The following is an 8,633-nucleotide window of genomic DNA, read 5'->3' as shown; positions in this document are numbered from 1 at the left end:
AGTCTCCTTTGAGTGTCTGCTAAAACCCAGAGCCTTGGAATCCACCGGCAAAAACTCCTAGCCCTGCATCTGAGCATGCGCCATCGCCAAGCAGCTTTTGGTCACAACTCTCCAGGCAGGGCCTCAGAGCGGCGGGAGGAGGGAGGAGGGAGGAGGAAGAAACGAGGGGGCGGGGGGAGTAGCGAGGTGGAGGCTCGCGCGCTTGCGCACGCAGCTCCAGGGACCCTAGGTTTTCTATGGGATTCCCAATCTGCAGCAGAGATTCACCAGAGCGTGTTGCAGCAGCCTCTGGACTTGCAAGGCGCGATCCTAGAGGAATTTAAGCAGCCCGGAGCTCCTAGAAAAAGAGCGAGGGAGAACCACTCATAGAGACGGTTTAACAGTTACCCTGAATTATATTTATATATTTTTTGAAAGAACTGTTGAGTTTTATCATTTTCGTTAAGTGACGGTGCACAGCGGTATAACTGTAAGTGGAAAATACAATCTTCATTGCATTTTTTTTTGCATGTGTAGCGTAGCATCAAGAGATGCTTTGGCTATTGTCACATATTTTGCTTTGCGTAGATGGGACTAAATGCATGTTGACAATTGCCTTAGTTAACGTTAGCGGATCTTAATGTGCTGCTGGTTCATAGGGGATCTTTTGGGATAATGCGGTGGGGAAAGGGGGGTGTTTATATGCGGCGTGTTCAGGGCACTTAGGCTAGATTTAAGACAGGTGAGACTGGGTGCTTTTCTAGTATAAGACTACAAAAAGGTGGGTTTCCTTAGATGGGCTTAAGTAGCTAATTAAACGATTGTGAAGTTTCTCCGTTGCTGATAAAACTATTGAGCAGTTGCAGATAAGTACCAACCTGTCATACATGGGATTGGTGCACCATTTTTTTTTTTTTCACCGTGGAGGAGCACAAAAGGTGTTTGCTAAGTAAAACTGAGTGGACGAGGCTGGTGTGGGCATCACGGTTGGTTGCTATGCAGGATGCTAGTGTTTAAAATCCGAGGAGTTCCGCGCAGAAGTATATTGCTTAGGACTTAGGAAACGGTATTTTCTTTCTTTCTTTTTAATTTTTATTTTTCGTCACAATGGTGAATTGTTAAGAAAAGGGAAGCTATTTTTACAGCATCTTTGATTTTGAGCAGAGTCAAGAGGGGCTGCATGGGGGACTCTCAGAACCTAACTAGCTACCTGACTCTGCATTCCGCATTTGCCTTCCGGAATGCAGCGCTAAGAACTGCACCCCCTGGCATGTTGCATTTGGTAATGTTGCTTTAAAGGAGAAAAGGTCGTTCTGTGTTTTGACTTAAACTGGGATTGTTCCTAGCCCGGAGAGTGGAAGAGGGGTCTTCACAAGGTCAAACCCTATTTGGGGGAAAAGCAGATTACCAAAGAACACCCTCTAGGGTGTGAGAATGTGTGCGGGAGCTGGTAGGGAGGCTGCGATGCTTCTCCCAGGCGAGGAGAGGGAGGGCTCATCTCTGCACTGATGTACCCTGTGAGATGTCAGAGTAGGAATCCATTTTTCAGAGTTGCCCTCCTGTCCATATTTTGGAGACCAAGATGAGATAAAATTGCCGGTGGGCGTGGGAAGCACAAAGTGTGCACTATCCGTGTGCCATTTCCCACCTGAAGACGTGAGACGTCAGCGAGTTTTTGTGTCTTCATATTTTTTTTTCCTTTAATTGGAGGAATTTTAGGCTGAGACAAATTTAAAATGAAACTTGTGCAAACTCATTTTTCTTCATACCATTTCAACTGTCTCCGTTTGTGTGTGGATTGGGGGTGGGGTCTGCCCATAGTAGACCTTACTCACCAGTGCCCTCTCACCAAGACTTGAGAGCTAAAAAACCCTGTAAAATGCTGCATTGAAGCAGGTTGGCAGAATGGTGCTGGGCAGACCAGAGAAGGAGGGGTTGCCATGTACTGAATTCCCACAGAAAAGTCAATCCAATCTCTGGGGTGAAAAGAAACAAATTAGCCCCTAAAAAGAGAGAGAGAATCATTTTACATGTCTTTTGATGGTTTGATCAGTCCTGCTATTTTCAGCCCCTCAAAGAAATATGTGACCATTTCAATGCATAAAATTTGGGATAGAAAATTCAAGAATAGCCTCTCCCTGGAAACCCAATGTAGACATCACAGGGTTTCTCCTCTCCCTTCCTTACTCCAGGGCAGGAAGCCCAATCCTCGTCACATTCGAGCCATCACTGAGAGTTGGCCCCGGTTCAGTGACCTGACCTGTGTATGTTTGTTGCCCTGCATTGATAAATAAGTGGAGAGGAAATGGGGGGGGGGCGGTCATGTATTAAAGATCATTGGTGCTGGGTCTCAGATTCCCTGGCTCCTAGGCTGACAGGCAGAGTTCTGTTATACAGCGTCTATTCTCAAGCTCTTGTTGTACAGGTTTGGAAATGAGGCCCAAAGTGATGCAATGAGATAAAGCCAATTAACTTCCAGTTTATGGGGCAATTTTAAAAAGTCGTGTTGAGTGAAGATACTCTCCTCTTCTCTGCAATACTGCCGCAGTCTTCAGATACATAAGCCTTGTTATTTTCATATGGCGTGAGATGGCTTGTCAGATGAGGAGGGGAATTTTACACTTTCTCCTTTGCATCTTTCCTTTTGCACATCATTGGGTTTGGGTTTGTTTGTTTGTTTTAATTTTTAGTCTGCTCTCCCTGGCATCCGATGCATCTATATCCATTTATTTAAGACCTTTAGTGTTTCTGTGAGGCATCAGCAAACCAGAGGCAAGGGTAGCTCCTCTCTAAGACCTGCCTGGGGTGGATCCATTTCCCCTGGCTCCACTCCCAGAATTCCTCAGGGGCTTCAGGCTACAGAGATACTGCAGGTGCCATCTCCACCCCTCTGCCAGTCCAGCCTTCTCCCAAGCTGCTGCAGCTGCAGGAATGGGGATGTTGTGGAGCAGAGAAGCTGCAGGATAAAATGCAGTGGACTCTGCCAACTCCCCTGGCTCCTGGAAGGCAGAAACCAAATCAGAGCCTTGCATCTCCAGGCTGTATGGAAATCTTCCAGACGAAGTCACCAGCGGGGGTGGGAGTGGGGGCAGAAAGACTGTTGGGAGAGTCCTTGGTGGGTTTAACCTGAAGTGGGGTTAGAGAGTAGGGTGGTGAGGCTTCCTAACCCCTGTGAAGCTTTTTAAGCATGCACACAGCTTTTCTTTTGGGTGGTACTTCTTCCTCCCTCATGCACAGCTTTCTTCACCCATTAGCTGAACTAGAGCTACAGTGCACATGTATGGCCCACTTCAGTGCTCCTCCCATTCCCTGATGCTTCATTTTCCCATCCTCCCTTCCATAAAACATTTCCAGAATGCCTATACACAGTTCCATGCCTTTAAAAGATAATCTTGGCCCTCCTGTTCTTTCTCCAAAAATATAATCTTCCAGACAGCCACAACCAGCACAAATGTCCCCAGGAGGCAATGCCAGCTATTCCTACCCCCCAAATGATGAAGCATGAGGGGGGGATTGTGACAGGTGGAGACAGGCCAGAGGAAGGCCTTGGTGGTGCTTTTCCAGTCACAAAAGGAGCTAAACAGTCTTAGGTGTTGTTGAACCTGAGGTAGCAAGGGTTCCTAGCATATGCACCACTTAACACCATCACATTACCCCGCCCTTCCTGGTAAATGTTTTCTAAAAAGGGATGCATGCGCCCTGTCTTGGATATGCTCTATTCAATAAAAAGCAAAACAAAAAGCATTGTTGGTTATTTAGATGTAATGTTGGAGTTCTGTCCCGTAGCCTCTATGGAGCCCCAAAGACTAGCAGCTACTAAGGGCCACGTTTTGGTTGGCTATATCTGAACCATGATCTGTAATTGAAAAACACGCCCAGGAATGTTAGTAATCTTCTTGTATAGGAGCTTTTATGTAGAATAGCATGATCAAGATGGTTGTCTTTAGCATGATCAAGATGGTTGTCTTTAGTGGAATTGCACACAGATCCAGACTCTGCACATTTCACAGAACGGCACACAGCATCAACGTCAGCAAATGCGCGCTTGCTTATTGCTGATCCTGGTACGTTAATGTCTTTTCAAAAGGTCATTTTCATTGTACAGAGTGGTTTCTGTGAACCTCAAATTTGTGATTATCTGGGAATGTAAGAAAATTGCTTTTATAGAAGGAATCTAGGAGATGGTTCAGTTGATGAAGTGCTTCTGTGCAAACATGACGAACTGTGTACAATCCCCAACACCCATATGAAAATCTGGGTATAGTGAAGTAGACTTATAATCCTAACACTGAGTGGCAGAGACAGGCGGATCCTTGGGACTCAGTGACTAGCCATCCTAAGCTAATCCAGGATCTCCAGGTCCCAGTGAGAGACCCTGACTTAAAAACAAAACAAAACGAAGACAAACAACAGGAAAAACTAAGGTGCATTGAGTTGGACGTGTACACTCACACATGCACATACATATACATAAAAAAGGAAATACATTCAACAAATCTAAGTTGAATAGACACTGTCTATTAGTTATATGTAATAGGCATAAACATTAATTCTCCTAAAAAAACAAAATGTATAGCTATAAAGAATGGTTGCCGTTCCTCCCATATAGCAATCTAGCCTGTTCCTCCAGCATAAACAATGTAGATGGTATTTAAGGAAAATTATAACCTTTAAGATTTTCTGAACAGTGTGAAATCAAGGTTTTAATGGGCTTTTTAGTATTTCCACAATATCTAGGTATATTTTGTAGCAGAAACTATTAATATTTGTCAATTAAATATTTTCATGCAATTTTCAATTATAATAAGCAAGTCATTTCTGTGAAGACCATATGCACAATTAATTCTGTTTTAAATATCTTTGTGGGAACTGGGGAGATGACCCCATTGGTAAAGTGCTTGCAGCAGAAGCATACGACCCACATTGGATCCCTAGCACCTGTATAAAAGCCAGGTACAGTGGCCCTCACCTGTCACCCTAGCACTGATGAGGGCAGAGACAAGGCTGACCTCTGTAGCAGACTGGCCAGCAAGCTTAGTCAGTGGACTCTGGGATAAGTGATTGATCCTGGCTCAAGGTGGAGAGCAATAGCGAATGCCATCCAATGTTAACCCCTGATACACACACACACACACACACACACACACACACACACACGTATGCCCCTGTACACATGCACTTTCATGTGCACACACACAAACATGCAGGAATACAAGCATCACATATACAGAGACACAAACACACAAAATTTAATGGTTTTTACTAAAATTAAATACTATATATTAAAGAATGTTTTATAATTTACTTTTAGTAAATATATAAAAGCATTACATCCATTATTTTCAAAGTAGAACACTGGACTAGAAAGATTGCCTAGCCATTAACAGCTAGGCTCGCAATCTAGCAAACAAGAGTAGAATGTCACTTAATCCACTCATTTTTTTCCATTTATTGAAAATGGATTTTTTTTTCTCACATAATGTATCCTGATTACAGTTTCCCTGCCCTCTACCTCTCCCAATTTCCTCCGCCCCTCTCTTCCCATACCTTTTCTGCCTCTTGCTAGAAAACAAACACATTTCTATGGGCTAATAATAAAATATAATGAGATAAAATAAAACTGCTTACTAATAAGCAGAAGGATTAATTATACTGTCTATACACAAGAATTGATATTGCCAAGTCAAAGACGAAAGATAATCCTAGACCACAAAGGCTATGGACTGCATTTACTTAGACCGTGGTCCTTGAAGCTACAGAATTATGTTTCTGTGTTCCCACGGGGAAGGGACCACACCATTGCATTGCCCACTTACGGTTTGCTGCTAATGAAGGCTTTCCTTTCCTAAGTGAGTCAAAATAATCTGAGTTGGCTCTGGTTCGATCCATTGAGAACTTTACTACGTGAAGGATCTTGGGGACGCATTAGAAACTACTTAATGAATGAAACAAAAAATGGAATAGCAAATTACTGAAGAATCTTCAAAGAGATTTGACACTTTAATAACAAGGCGCCTGTGACTACATTACACAGGTGCTCTGTATGCGTTAGCTAACTCAGAGCACACAAACCAGGTAAGTTTCCTTTTCTGGGTGTCTCCATTGCCTTGTTTCCATGCTGACCTTACACAGATGATCTGATGTGTGACCACCAATTGTTTAATTTTGATTAAAAAAAATATAATAATAGCCATTATTTCCAACGACTTGTTGAATAATGTCTGGGTGAACATTTTATACTCTTTTGTTCAAATTAAAATTAAGACCTAGAGCGCTCTCATCCACTAAGTGGCTCTCGATCTCAAGATAGATAATACAATAATTGCTGGCCTTTTTAAAATAGAAATTGAGTCTCTTTTAATTAAAGTTATTTCATTTTTGAGCTAGGCGGTAGTGGCACAGACTTTTAATCCCAGCCCTTGGGAGGCAGAGGTAGGTGGATCACTGAGTTAGAGGCCAGCCTAGTCGACAGAGTGAGTTCCACCATGATTACAGTTACAAAAGAGACCTTGTCTCAAAAAAGAACATTTAAAAATATTTTTCATAAGATAGTGATAACAAATCAGTTGAATGTATTACCAATTACTATAGACCCCTAGACAAGACCTTATATTTTCAATTATTGATCCTAGAAGTGGAAACTACAAATGTATTTTTCTTTCCTGTCTTTGTGTTACTTATCATCTCTTAGGCCCTGAAAGACTGAAAATCTTTGAAGAGCTGTGTATAAACAGATTTTTTTTTTTTTTGCACACTATTAACATGCTAAATGTGTTTTGAAGCCTTGGTAAACTTTCATTAAGGCAAATCAAAGGACCCTAATTAATGTTCCTATTGTTTTGTATTTTAATGATTGTTGAAGTTGATGGATTCTTAAACAGTAGGCTCTCTGGTTTTATTTTATTTTTTTTTTTAGAGGATTCACTAGTTTTTATATTTTGTAGTGATTGCATTAATTTGTTGCATTCGTGTTTATTTCTGATTTCCTGAGATTCAGCATTTAAATTATAAGTAAAATGTCCCAGGGGAGACTCACCACGCATTATCAATAGTGTTGAAATGTTTGTTAATGTAATAATTTATTTGTGAGTATCATTTGGTATTGTTTACATTTTCAGTAGAAATTTCTGCTTGTTGGAATTCTTTGATTCGAATTTTTGAGTTCATGAAAAATTCTTAGTAGTATTCCTTTCAAAAATTCAAATGTTTTTTAAATGTTTACATAAAGCGTTTGCTGTTCTATTTTCTCGCTCACATAGGAACTTTTGTGAAAAGCTAAAATGTGAAATCAATTTAATTTGCAGATATAAAATTGGTAATAATTCTCTAAATGATCATATATGTATTCATTTCTCCAAAGAAATGAAAAACCATTCTTTTAATTATCCATTGGTTTAGGTAGTGTGGGGGAACTGCTCATCAATGCTTCTCTTGTCTTAAAGAAAATGACAAGATATATAATCAAGAATATTCTGGAAGGTATGGCAACCCAGGCATGTAATCTCAGCACCTTGAGAAATGAAGGAAGAAAGGGTGCAAGTTCAAAGTCTGGAGCTGGCTCAGGAAAGCATGTGTTGGACAAGCACGAGGCTCAGGGCTCTATTCTTTAGTAAAAATCTGGACAGGATGATGGGAGGATCCCTGGGACTTGCAAGTTAGCCAGCCTAGCTACAGTGGTGATTTCAGTGAACTGGGAAAACATAAAATAGAGAAAAATTGAAGAAGACACCAACATCAACCTCTAGGACACACACACACACACACACACCATGACCATATTGCTCTTAACAGTTCTAAAAGATGTTTTTCCTGTCTTCTAATTCTTCCTCCATTTACTGGAGAATATAAGTACATTTCTAGTCTGCAGATGTATGGAACATCATTTTCTCCCTTTGAAGGTGACAAATGTTGGTTCTACATTTTGAGGCTTCCATACAGAGTAAGAGTTGAGTCACAGAATGGAATAGGATTTGGGGTTCTAATCTTTTGCGCTGAGTTTCTTACTGTAAAAGAGGATGACTTACAAGAGTACTGTGGTCAATCATACAAATGTTCATATAGCAACCGAAATAGTGTAACACCCAGCAAACAATCCCTCCTCATGCAGACTTCCCCAATTCTCTGGTGCCCATGCCTCCCCCTCCTGCACACCTTCTCAGTCTGTAGTCCATTATTTCTCCCACCCTAGCATATATATGTTCTGCTGTGTTTTCTCAAGCACATCTGCCCTACTGAGCCAGGCTGGTAGCCAAGTGCTAGTTAACACACATGTTATTTGCGTCATGTTATGAGTGCATCGTTAAGAAAGTCATGCTAACCAAATCAGTGTCCTGCCTTAGAGCTGAGTTTCTACATTTGTTTGAAAAAAAGAAAGAAAGAAAGAAAGAAAGAAAGAAAGAAATCTCTTTCATTGACTTAAGACATCCTTCCTACTAAGGAATCCAAAGTGCCAGGTGGCTAACATTCAACTTATGGCTGGTCCTCTCCCACTCCAGTGTCTCAACGACGTCCTTCATAGTGTCAGAGACAGCTGCCAAAACTTAGCTGTCCTTTCACCTTTCTCTTTTCTTTTCTTCACGTTCTCTTCCGAAGTGCCTCTCGCACCTGTACAACATCCCAGGAGGCACCATACTTCATCTCTTGTGCCAGCTCTG

The 8,633-nt window shown here is 41.6% G+C and overlaps 1 protein-coding gene across 1 annotated transcript in view; it reads left to right on the top strand.

Moving 5' to 3' along the window:
• Positions 1 to 205: 205 nt before the first annotated feature.
• Vsnl1 (visinin like 1) overlaps positions 206 to 8,633 on the top strand; it is a 109,148-nt gene continuing 100,720 nt past the window's right edge. Inside the window, exon 1 of the mRNA XM_051143436.1 lies at positions 206 to 469. The gene's annotated coding sequence lies outside the window, so the exon portion shown is untranslated. The remainder of the gene's footprint in view (positions 470 to 8,633) is intronic.

Source organism: Acomys russatus, chromosome 1, assembly GCF_903995435.1.
Source record: "Acomys russatus chromosome 1, mAcoRus1.1, whole genome shotgun sequence".
NCBI lineage: Eukaryota > Metazoa > Chordata > Mammalia > Rodentia > Muridae > Acomys > Acomys russatus.
The sequence above is the reverse complement of the archived record's forward strand: the minus strand, read 5'-3'. Positions and strand labels throughout refer to the sequence as shown.